This window comes from Moschus berezovskii, chromosome 22, assembly GCF_049115385.1.
Source record: "Moschus berezovskii isolate FMDL1 chromosome 22, NW_MosBer_1.0, whole genome shotgun sequence".
In the NCBI taxonomy this organism is placed as follows: Eukaryota; Metazoa; Chordata; class Mammalia; order Artiodactyla; family Moschidae; genus Moschus; species Moschus berezovskii.
The window spans coordinates 9734611-9749686 of NC_142481.1; positions in this window are offsets into that span (position 1 = coordinate 9734611).

Sequence of the window (15076 nt, forward strand, 5' to 3'; positions counted from 1 at the left end):
ATCCCCCAGCCCCCTATTTCTCCAGGATCCAACCTCCGTGAGCCCCTACTCTCAGCCCCGGGAGACAGGCGTTCCGATGCCCTAGCCCTCAGGACACTGGAGTCCCGGTCCCCTTCACCTCCAGGGCTCAGGAGGAGTTCCCTGTCCTCTCATACCTGCCCCCTGGCGTCCCCTACCTGCAAGACCCACCGCCTCGTTACCTGTCCGCGAGGGCAGGCTCCGGGCGCGGCGTGGGGCCGGCCAGGCGGCGAGGAGGAGCGGCCCCATAGACCCCGGGGCGGGCCGGGCTCAGCGGGGCGCGCGGGCTGTGGCGCTAGGCTCTCCGCGCCCGCCGAGGCCTCGCAGACTTGGATGCGTGGAGACAGCGCCGGCGGGCGGGGGCGGGGCCTGCTAGAGCCCCGCCCACGGAGTCTCCGCCCTTCGGTCCTGCCCCGCGTCAGCCACTCTGATCTTTTCCGCGGTTGTTCGGTCGCTCCGTCGTGTCCGACTGTTTGTGACCCCATGGACCGCAGCACGCCAGGCCTCCCTGTCCCTCACCATCTCCCGGAGTTTGCTCAAACTCATGTTGAGTCCATGAGGCCATCCAGCCATCTGGTCTTCTGTCTTCTCCTTCTGCCTTCAATCTTTCCCAGCCTCAGGGTCTTTTCCAATGAGTCGGCTCTTCGCATCAGGTGGCCAGAGCATTGGAGCTTCAGCCTCAGCCTCAGTCCCTCCAGTGAATATTTAGGTAGGGGGTTCCAAGCAAGGGCGTCCTGGGCTGCTCAGATGTCTGAGCCCCCTTAACCCACCAGAAAGGGAACCTCGAAGTCAGCTTCCCCACCCCAAGAGGGGAACACCGGAGTCCAGGCTCTATCTCTATATACCCCACTGGAAGGAACTATCACCCCATTTTCCCTAAGAGTACTCAGCATCCAGCAGCTCCTCAGGACAAGGAGGGCACCCTGCTCCCGTCTCCTGTAGGGGTGGAGACCCAGATGTCAATGTCCCCTCTAGGGATGCAAATCCAGGTGTTAGAGACCCCTTTCCAGGAGAGAACTTAAGAATGTCAGCGAGGCCATCTGGACAAGAAGGAGACCTTGGGCTCAACAACTGTCCCCCCCTGCTTTATAAGACCAGCATTTGACATCCAGACCTCCCAGGGACTGGGACACAGGTGTCCGAGGAACTTCAGAGCTCATAATCCTGGGGTCTTAGTTCCACCACTGATCTCACAGGAACCCTAACATTGGAGCCTCCCATCAGACCATTAATGTGAACTAAGGGATTATAGCACCTCCCACAGAGATCTGGAGACCCAGGTGACCGAGCCAGTTCTTTTCCACTCTAGTAGAAAATACAAAACCTCTCCCTCCCAAGCCCCTTCAGCAGCCTGGCATGGGGGTTTCCAGGTGCATAAGTGCTTCTGGGGGGCTTCCCAGGTGACTCAGTGGTAAAGAACCCGCCTGCCAATGCAGGAGACATGAGAGACTTGGGTTCAATCCCGGGGTTGGGAAGATCCTCTGAAGGAGAGTATGGCAACCCACTCCAGTATTCTTGCCTGGAGGATCCCGTGGACAGAGGAGCCTGGCGGGCTACAGTCCATGCGGTCGAGAAGAGTGGACACAACTGAACATGTGAGTATGGAGTGCTCCTAGGAGACCACAATGCAACTAATGAAGGTGGGCCAGGAGTCTTAGGAGAGGTGGGTGGGCAGGGATGGCAGAGAGCTAGGGTCTTGCTCAGGTTGGACAGAGGAACTAAGGCATACACCTCTGCACCCTCATGTGCATGGGCTGATAGGAACACTCTTTTTAAAAAAATTATTTTTAATATTCATTTAAAGAAGGCTGAGCACCAAAGAGTTGATGCTTTTGAAATGTGGTGCTAGAGAAGACACTTGAGAGTCCTTTGGACTGCAAGGGGAACAAACCAGTCAATCCTAAAGGAGATCAACCTTAAGTAAGGTTGATCAATCTTGAATATTCATTGCAAGAACTGATGCTGAAGCTGCAATACTTTGGCCACCTGATGCAAAGAGACGACTCATTGGAAAAGACCCTGATGCTGGGAAAGACTAAAGGCAGGAGGAGAAGGGAACGACAGAGAATGAGATGGTTGGATGGCATCATCAGCTCAAGGGACATGAATCTGGGCAAACTCCAAGAGATGGTGAAGGACCAGGAAGCCTGGCGTGCTGCAAAGAGTCAGACACGACTGAGTGCCTGGACAACAACTGAGCGACAATACAACATTTATTCATTTAGTTTATTTTTGGCTGTGCTGGGTCTTCATCGCTCCACGCAGGCTTTCTCTAGCGGTGCTGAGCAGGGCTCCTCTCTAGTTGCGGTGCATGGGCTTCTTGCAGTGCGTGGCTTCCCTTGTTGCGGAGCACGGGCTCTAGAGCGCAGGCTCAGTAGTTGTGGGGCACAGGCTTAGTTGCCCCAAGTTATGTGAAAGGCGCCGTAACCCCTTAGTGCTCACTAACGGGAAACTCTGATGTCAGGGTTCCCATGGGAGCAGTGGTGGAGCTAAGACGCCAGGATCCTGGCCACTGAGGTTCCTTGGATACCTGTATCCCAGTCCTTGGGAGGGCTGGATGTTCAATCAGGATAACCACACTGAACAATCTGAGAGCTAATCTTTTATGTGTGATGTGGGCGCTCATTCCTGAGACCATCTCAGGGGGTCTATGAGGTCAAATTTTCATACCGAGACATTTTCTGCCTTTCCACTTCCTTCTCCCATGAGTGTCCAGTGGTGAAGGAGGTTTCCAGAGGCTCCCTGGCCTGGGATATCACAGCAGACCACAGGCATGAGCAGCCAGGAGTGTCCAGCTGTCTTCTGTGAGGCTGGACTTTAAGGAGCTTTGCAAAAGTGTAAAATAACAACACTCCTTTCACTAAAATGTTTCTTAAAATAGGTTATTTATGTTAGCCTGTAATGCATTTATTATTGCTATTTAAATATGCCTTTGAATCCTTTTCAAGAATTTCCAGTTTTATTCTGATATGACTTATAAAAGAGAAATAAAAGCTCTTTCGTCTTCCCTAAGAATGTAAAGAGACCAAAAAGTCTGAAAACTGCTGAGTTAAGCCACTTAAAGATGAGAATGTGCTACTGAGTCGCTTCAGTCCTTTCTGACTCTTTGCGACCCTATGGACTATAGCCCACCAGGTTCCTCTGTCCATGGGATCCTCCAGGCAAGAATACTGGAGTGGGTTGCCATGCCCTCCTCCAGAGGATCTTCCCAACCCAGGGATTGAACCTGCATCTCTAATGTCTTCTGCATTGGCAGGCTGGTTCTTCACCACTAACATCACCTGCTGCTGCTGCTGCTGCTGAGTCGCTTCAGTTGTGTCCAACTCTGTGCGACCCCATAGACAGCAGCCCACCAGACTCCCCCATCCCTGGGATTATCCAGACAAGAACACTGGAGTGGGTTGCCATTTCCTTCTCCAATGCATGAAAGTGAAAAGTAAAAGTGAAGTCACTCAGTCGTGTCCAACTCTTTGGGACCCCATGGACTGCAGCCCACCAGGCTCCTCCGTCTATGGGATTTTCCAGGCAAGAGTACTGGAGTGGGTTGCCATGCCCTCCTCCAGAGGATCTTCCCAACCCAGGGATTGAACCCGCATCTCTAATGTCTCCTGCATTGGCAGGCTGGTTCTTTACCACTAGCATCACCTGGGAAGCCCCAAAACTTAGAATAGAGCCATGCATTAAATCTGCAAGATATGACATGCCCATTCAGACACATCCACCCTCATGTGCCCTTGACTCCACTCACAGAGTGACTGATAAACGCAAACACCATTTGGGGTCTCAGTTTTCCAATCGGTGAAATGGGTGGGCTGTTCTGTGATGTCCATGCCCTTTGGCAGCTCTGGTCATAGAACTGGGAAGAGGACTGCTTCTGGGGGAGAGTATGCGTCAGGCGGGACCCTGGGGGGAGAGAGCTGGGACCCTCTAACTGGGAACTGAGACAGCTTTCATAAAAGACTTTTTTTGAAGCAGTCAGGGGTCAGAGACTTTTCTGTGAATCTCCCAGGGTTTATTTTATTTCATTTAAAAAGTATTTATATTTATTTATTTGACTGAATGCAGTCCTAGTTGCTGCAAGCAGGATCTTCATGGTCATGTGTGGGCGTGGAGTGCAGGCATGTGGGATCTTAGTTCCCTGACCAGGGGTCAAATCCGTGTCCCCTGCATTGCAAGGTGAATTCTTAACCAGTGTACCACCAAGGAAGTCCCTGAAAGGACTCTTGACAAAGGTTTGGGGAAAATCTAGGACAGCTGTGCCAGCCCCAGGGCAGGCAAAGCAGTGAGCCATTACCACCTGGGGCCTGTTAGAGAATCTAGAGACAGTGGCAGTTGAGACCCTCTTGGTCTCATCCCTGGCATGTCCTGCCCTAGCTTCAGTCTCTCAGCCACATTCAGCTCTCCTCGGCCTTCCTCAGCTTAGGAGATGTTTCTCACCAAAACATGGAGACCTCTTCTGGGGTGGAAGAGATGGGAAAGAATAGTATGTGTCCTTGAGAGGTGGTGAGGTCCCCGTAATCAGGGGAAATCAAGGAGAGAGGCGAGGGCCCGTGTGCCACAACTATTGAAGCCTGCATGCCTAGAGCCCGTGCTCCTCAACAAGAGAAGCTATCGCGATGAGAAGCCCATGCACCACAATGAAGAGTAGCCCCTGCTCACCACAATTAGAGAAAGCTCACATGCAGCAACCAAGACCCAGTGCAGCCAAAACACTAATAATAAACAAATAAATCTTAAAATACAAAGGAGAGGCACAAGGATATTGGTAGGCCGTAAGAGCATGGGTGTGTGCGTGTTTGTGTGTTTGGAGGGTTCCAGTGGCTTCTCCTTACACAATCTCGCTCTTCTCTACTAAGAGAGCAGAGTCTTAGGAAGGGGACTCAATGGGCTCATTGTGATTCTGACGTGACTAATGTGGCCTCGAGCAGTTTCCTTCACCTGTCTGTGCCTCACTGTCCTCATCTGCAAGATGCGGATAGTATAACAACACTCCCCAAGTAAACGAACTGCTCCCCCACATCCACAGGCATCCCCCATTTCACCTTTGAGAAAGAAATAAGTACTAGAGGGGATACAGAAAGCGCCTATTTTTTACAAGTCAAACACAGGCACAATAAACAATCTATTACGTAGGGATGTGAGCCTGGGTGATGCAAGAATGATTAATAATAGTACATCAAGAGAACGGCTACCCTGAGATTTAGGAGAGAGGTGGAGTCTGGGGGTGGAGGAAGATGCTGTGGGCTGGGGGGGCGGGGGCCAAGGGGAAGCAGCAGAAGTCTTATTGTGGCTGGTGGGTACCCAGGTGACCACTTAATTATCGTTATTGTATAAACTTGGCAGATTGCTTTGTGTAGTCTTTTGTTTGTACGATCTAGTTCATAATATAAAATAATAGGAAATGGGGAAGGGAGGTGTTGTGGGTTGAACTGTGTTCCCCAATTACCTCCCCCCCTACAAAGGGAAATGACTCTGGAGTAGTAAAGATACTGTAAACAATGTTAAAAGATTAGTACCAGGATGGACACAAAATGAAGAGACAATGGATTGACATACATCATAAATAAAGAGCTCCTACCAATCAATAAGAAAAAGGCAGATGACCCAATAGAGAGAACTCAATGGGGAAAATGGTCAAGATGCACAAAGGCAGATCACAAAAGAAATGTGTCTGATACATAAACATATGGGAAAGTGCTCAACTGTAATGATAATCAAGAAATTGAAATTAAAAAGGCAACAAGCTGTCCTTTGCATGTAGACAGACTTGAAAAAACAAAATAGTGGTGGTGGGACTTCCCTGATGACCCAATGGTTAAGAATCAGCCCTTCAAAGGTATGGACCCCAGGTTCAGTCCCTGGTAAGGGTCCTATGATCCCACATGCCCTGTACCACACAGCCAGAATATTAAAAAGCAAAACAAAAAAAAAATTAAAACCACCGTCAGTCAGTCAGTTCAGTTCAGTCGCTCAGTCGTGTCCGACTCTTTGCGACCCCATGAATCACAGCACGCCAGGCCTCCCTGTCCATCACCAATTCCCGGAGTTCACTCAAACTCATGTCCATCGAATCGGTGATGCCATCCAGCCATCTCATTCTCTGTCGTCTCCTTCTCCTCCCGCCCCCAGTCCTTCCCAGCATCAGAATCTTTTCCAGTGAGTCAACTCTTCGCATGAGGTGGCCAAAGTATTGGAGTTTCAGCTTTAGCATCAGTCCTTCCAATGAACACCCAGGAATGATCTCCTACAGAATGGACTGGTTGGATCTCCTTGCAGTCCAAGGGACTCTCAAGAGTCTTCTCCAGCACCACAGTTCAAAAGCATCAATTCTTCAGCACTCAGCTTTCTTCACAGTCCAACTCTCACATCCATACATGACCACTGGAAAAACCATACTCTAGACTAGACGGACCTTTGTTGTAGGTCTCCAGATTTAGTGAAAATGTGAGGAAATGGGTTCTTTTATAGAAAAATGGCAACTTGGTATTGGTAAAGGGAGATTTAGTTTGCATCTTATGGATTTAAGAATTATTTAATTTTAAACCGTGTTTGCAGTCAATGAGAATATTACATAAATAAACATGATGCAATTCTTCAATCCTAAAAATTTTATGAATACCCACTGTGTGCCAGGGGCTGGGAGACATCAGTGAACAAAGCAAACAAGGTCCTTATGTGTCTATGTGGGGGGCAAGCAAATAAACAAGTCCATAAAAAAGATGATTTCTGCTCACACTGAGAGCTGTGAAACAAAGAAAACAGAGGCAAGAGAAAGAAAACTACCGGAGAGTGGTTATGGTGGCAGGAAGCCCGCTCAAGGGAAGTGACATTAGGTGGGAAACCTGAGGCATGAGATGACTCTCCGGGAAAAGTGCTCCAGGCAGGAGGAATGGCAAGTGCAAAGGCCCTGAAGTGGGGTGTGGGAACTAGGGAGGAAAAAAAGCCTGGGTGTGTCTGGCAGGGAGTGGGCGGGGCCAGTTGCAGTGGGCGGGGCCTTATGGGGAGGAGTTTGGCTTCCATGGGGCTTAGAAGGTGTTAGGTTCGGGAGGGGCCTGATCTGATTCGTATATTTTTGTTTTTGGCGGCACCACAAGGCATGCTGGATATTAGTTTCCCCACCAGGAATCAAAACCACGCTCCCTGCAGTGGAAGCGTTGGGGAGTCTCAACCACTGGACCACCAAGCAAAGTGTTGAAGGTGAAAGTGTTAGTCAGTCAGTCGTGTCCGACTCTGTGAGCCCACGGACTGTAGCCCGCCAGGCTCCTCTGTCCATGGGATTCTCCAGGCAAGGATGCTGGAGTGGGTTGCCATTTCTGTCTCCAGAAATCCCTTCCGACCCAGGGATCAAAGCCAGGTCTCCTGCATTGCAGAGAGATTCTTTACTATCTGAGCCACCAGGGAAGTCCCTCTAATTCCTATTTCTGAAATTTGGACTGCTGGATGGAGAAGGAATTGTAAGGTGTGAAAGCAGAAGCCTGGAGCCCAGCTAGTCAGAAATGAGGTGATGGTGGTCCAACCAGGAGGCACATGGGGTGGGGGGACGTGGTGGGATTCTGGAGATATTTCACAGGCCGGCCTGAGGGACCAGCTGGCGACCAGATGTGAGGGTGACCGAAAGGGAGAAGGAGTCTGAAAATGCAGAGGTTTGGGCTCCAGGGCCTGGAGGATGGAGCTGCCCTTGAACCAGATGAGGCAGAAATGGCTGGGGGAACAGGTGCTGGGTCTAAACTCCCGGGGGAGGGAGCATTTGTCCAAAAGGTGGGTGAAACCCTGTCCTTGAGACCTCCTGGGACAGACCTGTGACTTGTGGAGTCGCTAACATACCCCAAGCATTCACTTCCTGGGAAGTCCTTCCACATGTCTAATCTTCATCTTTTCTGCTTTCACTTCTGCACTTCACAGACTTATAGTAGGAGTCCCTGGACCAGGCCTTCTTCAAGGCCAGGGTTCCAATAGTCAGGTTCTCAAGCAGCCGATTCCTCTGACCACCAGGGGGTGCTAGTGGGGTACCGCACCCCCCAAAAATGTATTCCTTGAGCAGACAATTTTGTACTCAGTTCTGAGAGTAAAACTCTTTTCATTTAAAGCACATTCAGTGAACGATGAAGAGTCATTTGAGACCTGGGCAGCCCAACCTGGCCCCAGAGTTGTCCTGTTTTTGGTTTTGAGCCAGCTAGCCAGCAAACATGTTTTGAGCACCTCCTGTGTGCCAGAAGCTCCAAGGATCTAGCAGGGAAGAAACAGGCAGAGATTCTTGTCACTGGAGCTCACATCCAGGTGGGATGTCACAATAGACAAAACAAGAAAATACACACATCAGATGGAGCTAAATGCCGGAGAGAAATAAAGCAAGTGTACATGCTAGGTGTGTGCACACGAGTAGTTTTAGGTAGCCTAGTGTGTGTTGGCTACTCAGTCGTGTCCAATCCTTTTCGATTCCATGGACTGTAGCCTGCCAGGTTCCTCTGTCCATAGAATTCTCCAGGCAAGAATACTCAAGTGAGTAGCCATTCCCTTTTCCAGAGGATCTTCCTGACCCACGGATCGAACCTGGTTCTCCCACATTGCAGTCAGATTCTTTACCCTCTGAGCTACCAGGGAAGCCCCAGGTAGCCTAGTAGACTACTGACAATTAATGGGAAGAATAAAGAAAGTGGGGAGGACTTCCCTGGTGGTCCACTGGCTAAGACTCCGGGCTCCCAATGCAGGGGGCCAGGGTTCGATCGCTGGTCAGGGAACTAGATCCCGCATGCCGCAGTGAAAGGTCCCACATGCCACAACAGAGATTGAAGGTCCCGAGCGCCACAGCTAAGACCTGCTGTCATCAAATAAACTAAAAATTTTTTTCTTTTTAAAGTGGGGAATGAAAACGTTACCCACCAACTGGATAAATGACCCCACATTAAGTGTTGCCCAGCCTGACATTTGGGTGTTCTCCTAGTTGCCTCCCGTCTCCCAGCCCCGTCTGGTCCCCTTCAGGCCACCCAAGATGTCAGGGAAAGACTCTAGGCTCACAGAGGACATCCAGGCCTGACTGTCACCTGTTTGTAGGTGCCGAAAAAAGACAGTAAGCCTCCGGGAACAGAGAGGGAGGCTCGTTACAGCACAGCTCACAGTGGCAGGGTCAGCATTGCTGGGCTGGTCCCCTGCCCCCCCAGGTGACACCGGGCAAGACCGTGGGCCCAGGTGGAAGCTACACAACTAAATAAGTGGCAAGCAGCAAGCCAGCCGGTGCGCCCCCTGAGGGGGGCAGGCAGAGCCAGGGACGGTGAGCCTGTGGTCCTGCCCACGCAGGAGGGAGGTGTGGGCACACTCACGGAGGTGGGCTGACTGCTCTTCCTGTCCAGGGGCTGCTCCTGCCAGAGATGAAGGGACTCTCTCCCCATGACTGACCCTGCAGAGGGGGACTCAGCCAGAAGCCGAGCATTGGCTGGGAAGGCAGCAGGTGCAGGCAGGGCAAGGACACCGCTGCGATCATTATTGTTATTTCTGGCTGCACCAGGCAGCATGTGGGACCTTAGTTCCCCGACTAGGGATCGAACCCCTGCCCCCGGCCCTGCAGTAGAAACGTGGAGTCTTAACCACTGAACTGTCAGGGAAGTCCCTGCAATTATTCAACATGCTCACTCCTTGCCAGGCCTGACTTCCCCATCGCCCACTTGGCTAACTTTATTCCAGCTCCAAGCTGCCCTTCAAGTTCATAGCATAATACCAATGACTGCAATGATAATAATAGGATCATGGGGAAGAGTTGTAGGGGGTTGAAGACTGTCCCTTCTCCGACCCCAAGAGATATATGTCCATGTCCTAACCCTGGGACTTGTGAATGTGACCTTATTTGGTGAAAGAGTCTTTGCAGGTATAATTAAGGGCTCTGAGATGAGATCATCCTGGATTATCTGGACAGGCCCTAACTCCAATGACAAGTGTCTTTATAGGAGACAGAAGAGGAGGGAATTCCCTGGTGGTCCAGTGGTTGGGACTCCCTTACTTTTTGCTGCCGAGGGCTGGCTCGGGTTCGATTCCTGATTCAGGAACTAAGATCCCGAAAGCCACCATGCAGCCAAAAAAGAAAAGAAAAAAAAAAAAAACGACAGAAGAGGTGATGCACAGGAAAATTACAAGTACATAGGGAGAAAGAAGAGGAAACCCTGTGAAGACAGAGGCCGAGACTGGAGTGATGCCAAGGAACATCCAAACGCTGGAAAATGAGAGGAACGGCTCTTCTCTAGAGGCTTCAGAGGAGCAGGGCCCTGCTGACACTCTGATTTGAGGCTTCAGGCCAGTAGAACCATGAAAGAATAAATTTCTGTTGCCAGCCCGTCTGTGGCCATTTGTTACAGCAGCCACAAAAAGAGCCATGGGCTTTGGGGTTCAAATCCTGGCTCCCACTTACTAGCTTGTGCGGTTGGACATCCCTCTCGTGCCTCAGTTTCCTCATCTGGAACGTGGGGATGATGATAATGCCTGCTTCATAGAATACGTGTGAAAATTGAGTTGGTACATGAAAGATTATTTAAAAAGGGCACGATACTTTGTAAGTATCCAAAAATGGTTAGCTTTCTGTTTTTTCTACGCTGCAGAGCTTGCAGGATCTTAGTTCCCCGGTCAGGGATTGAACCCTGGTCCCCTGAAGTGAAAGCAAGGAGTCCTAATCACTGCACCATCAGAGAAGTCCCTGTGAGCGCTTATTAATTGCTTTGTCTTGCTGACATTTATGGCAACTGCATGCTCTTTAATCCCCACCTTGGAGGCAGAGTTCCTGTGAGTGGTATCTCTGGAATCCCCAGTTGCTTCTCCCTCTTCCTCAGCTCCTGCAAACCGGACCCAGCAGCTCCCCCAGCGACCTAAGGACAGACTTGGAGCTTGTCACCTCACCCCATGAGACTGTGTGGCCTGGCCTCCTGAGTAACTGAATAAATGAATGGTTGGGTGAAATGCCAGGAAGAGTAGCTCACCCGCTCTTCTCAGCCTGCTCCCGAGACACCTCCAGCCCCGTTCTCAGGTCAGTTCAGTCGGTCGTGTCTCACGCTCCTTTGAATAACGTCACCCTCTAGGCTTCCAGCACTTCCCAGGCCAGACCACGTCTGGGCAGGGCGGCGCTCTGCTGTCCCCTGGTGGCCGCAAGGAGTAACGCGCCGCCTTCCCACTTCCGGGCAGTTGGCTTGGAGCTAGCGAGCGCCTAGTACGTGCTCCGTGCTGGCTGCTGCTTGTGGAACAGAGGCTGATTAGATGGACTTTGTGTCAGCCCTGGAGTCCTCTCACCTCCTGGGACAATCTTGAGCAGACTGTGCCATCTTGTCGCCCTGACTTTTAAGATATTCGGATCTCTTCTTTCCACTTTCACTGTCCTAGCTTTGTTCTCAGCCACCATCACTTTTCTCCCCACTCCAGGCTCTTATGATTTCTCCTTTTGACTCAGGCTTCACAGGACTGTTACTGAATCTGTTTCTTTTTGCCTTAAGAAAGGGTTTTATTTCTGGCCGCACTGCCTGTGGAACTTTCCCAACCAGGGATTTGAACCTATGCCTCCTGCATTAGAAGGGCAGAATCTTAACCACTGGACTACCAGAAAAGTCCTGTTTTGTTTTTTTACTTAAAATTTTGATCATCATGGATTTTCGGAGACTGACTTTGACTTTTTAAAACATGAATTGAAATAACTTTTTATCTTGATCTCTGATCCCTTGTCCCTTTAAGTTTTGTATCTGAGGCAAATGCCTGACTCACCTCACCCTGGTTTCTTGATGTCCCGTCCCCAGGGAGGTCTTCCTGACCATCCCAAATAACATCCTCTGCGCCCCCAAATTCACATCCTTCTTATATCTTATCCGTGCCCGACATTAAGGCATATATTCATTTCTTGGGCTATTTTGTGTCTGTTCCACTAGGGGTCAGATCCCAGCTTTGTCCCTGGGGGACTGGCACAGAGTAAACGCTCAGGAAACGTGTGTTAAAAGGGTGAATGCAACTTAAAGGAGTAACAGACAGAAAAACGCTGTTGAAGAGGAGAACGCATTTTTCTTTGGCAGCAAAGGAGTTCATCTTGGTCTGGGGTCTGGGGAGGGAGGGGTGACTTTCCCAAGGAAGAGTCCAGGGAACTGAAATCTAAAGGTTAAGGAGGGAGTTAGCAAGGAACTGTGGACAGAGTGTCTAGAGGGAATAGCACATGCAAAAGGCCTGTGGTAGGCAGGCCCCTGAGGAGTCAGAAGGCTAGACTGCAGGGGGCAAGGTAAGCCTCCCTGGGAGGTCAGTGAGGGCCCTCCCAGGACCTGCTGAAGAGTTGGCTTCTGACAGTGCTGGGGAGCCCCAGAAGGTGTCAAGACAGGGGTGGCAGGGACAGATATGTTTTGAAAAGCTCACTCTGGCTGCCACAGAGAGATGGAAGGGACGGGGTGAGACTGGAGGCTGGGAGACCAGGGAGGAGGTCAAGGAGGGGGCTGGTGAGATTCAATCAGGGTGGTGGCAGGAAATGAGGAGGCAAGTGGTAGGGTGAGAGCCACGTGGAAGGTGAAACAGACCTTTGGGTGACTTGACAGGAGAGAGTAATACCCTGTGGAGGTCTCCTGGGTCTCTGGCTTGTGGGGGAGCGGGGGCGGGGATGAACAGGTTTGGAGAAAGGGATTGGAAGTCTGGCTGTAGTTATGTACAGCAGAGTCAGCAAGCAGAGTGTCACATGCAAGTGGGCAGGAATGTGGTCCTCAGAGCAGAGGTTTGCACTGGAGTTGGCTGAGCGCCAAAGAATTGATGCTTTAGAACTGTGGTGTTGGAGAAAACTCTTGAGAGTCCCTTGGACTGCAAGGAGATTAAACTGGTCCATCCTAAAGGAAATCAGTCCTGAATATTCATTGGAAGGACTGATGCCAAAGCTGAAGCTCCAATACTTTGGCCACCTGATGCGAAGAGCCAACTCATAGGAAAAGACCCTGATGCTGGGAAAGACTGAAGGCAGGAGAAGGGGATGACAAGGATGAGATGGTTGGATGGCACCACCAACTCGATGGACATGAGTGTGAGCAAGCTCTGGGAGACGGTGAAGGACAGGGAAGCCTGGTGCGCTGCAGTCCGTGGGGTCGGACACGACTGAGCACCTCCACCACCATGTGGGAGGGGCTGGCTTACAGAGACCAAGGGCAAGGCTTCCCACGTGGCACCAGTGGTGAAGAATCTGCCTGCCAGTGTCCCTCGGTATGGAAGATACTGTGGAGGAGGAAATGGCAACCCACTCCGGTATTCTTGCCTGAAACATCCCATGGACAGAGGCTGGCCGTTACATACAGTCCATCGGGTCACAGAGTCGGACACAACTGAGCACGCACAAGCATAAGCAAGGCGAGGGCAAGGTTTAAACTGACCGTTGAGCTCTGCAGACGGAAGTCCTGTTATATTCGAGGCACCTGCTTGATGCGGAGACACATATGGGGAAGCCACGGGCCCTGCCTCCCAAAGCTCTCCACTTTGGGTGGATGGTGGCTGAGAGGTGTTAAATATGCAAGTACATAGCACTTGAACATCAAAAACTAGAGACAAAGACGGGCGTATGATGCCAGTGCATATATTGAGTGCCAACTGTATACTGTAGAAACCGTTTTAAAGCAAATGCTGGGACCACGCTTCCACTGCAGGGGACACAGGTTCTATCCCTGGTGGGGGAGCTAAAATCTCGCCTGCTGTCTGGCGTGGCCAAAAAAATAAAGAACACATGTTGAAGACTTTCTGGGAGCCATATAAATCCCCATAGCAGATCAGAAGTTGTTGGTTCCATCAATGGGTAAAAGGGCCTGGGAAGAATTTCTAGAGGAAGACTGGCTTTGAAGGACGGGTGAGGATGTGATGGTTTGGGGGCGTGAGGAACTGAAGGCCTTTCAGGCAGAGGAAACCGTGCAAACAAAGCCTTGGAAGTCGGAAGCAACCAAGTGCATTGGGAGAATGGGAATGACTCAGACAGAAGCTGGAGTCTGACTGGAGGACGGGGAGAGGAGGGCGGGCTGGGGCCAGAGGGAGGGGCCCCTGGCTGGCCCTCACTCAGGGGCCTGCTGGCTCCTGCTGACTGGCAGCTTGGGGCCGGAGCGCTGGGGCAGGAGTTGTGATCCAGGACCGTGTCTGCCTCAGGCAGGGGAGGGGAGAGGCCTCTCAGGGTGACTAGTCCCCACTACTGCCGTAGGTAACGCAAAGCCGGGTCTTCTGGGATAACTTCTTGGCTTAAAGACTGAGGGCTGGGAGGCCATTTAAGGTGTGGGAGTGTCCGTTGGAGGCCAGGGGAGCCAGAATTAGGACCTGGGCCAGAATGGACGTGGTGGCTGAAGACGGCACCTGGGCGGTGACCAAGGGGGCCATGGAGGAAGGGGCGAGGAGGGGACAGCATGGGGCAGAGCGAGCCTGAGTGGTTGAGGCGTCTCTGAGGCACTGTCCTGAGGTTAATTCCCCTGGGTCACCTGAGAGGAAACCCTGGATCCCATCCCACAGCCACTGGCATGGCCTCGGCTCAGACGACAGGGAAGGGCATCAGCTGCAGACGCTGGTGTCTGGCCTGCTGGGCGCCCCCGCGGCCACAGGGCTCTGTGGGTGGTGCTTGGCCTGATGACCTAGAATAAACTGCGGGAGCAACCTAGGGCAAGAAGACCTGGGGAAGGTAGATCCCTCAGCCTGCGCTCAAATCGTGTCTGGCTCTTTATGATCCCACGGACTGGGGCCCACCAGGCTCCTCCATCCATGGGTTCTCCAGGCAAGAATACCACAGTAGGCTGCCAGTCCCTCCTCCAGGGAATCTTCACGACTCAGGGAAGGCGAGTTCTTTACCGCTGTGCCACAAGGGAAGCCTGGTTCACTCTGCTGGAAAGGCAAGGCAAGGAGGCCAGGGTTGCCAGGTTCTCCCAGCAGCAGTCCTGGGGATGGAGGGGAAAGGTACCCGCAGCTCCCATGGGCCTTGGCTCTGCTGGAGATGCCTTCTCCCTGGGGCGCTGGGGGAACCCTCTTGCCCCATGGTCAGAGGCCCCCCACGCTCCTCCTGATGGGTCGAGGCTGCAGCCAGTGTCCGCAGGGGGCCTGCCCGGTGGGC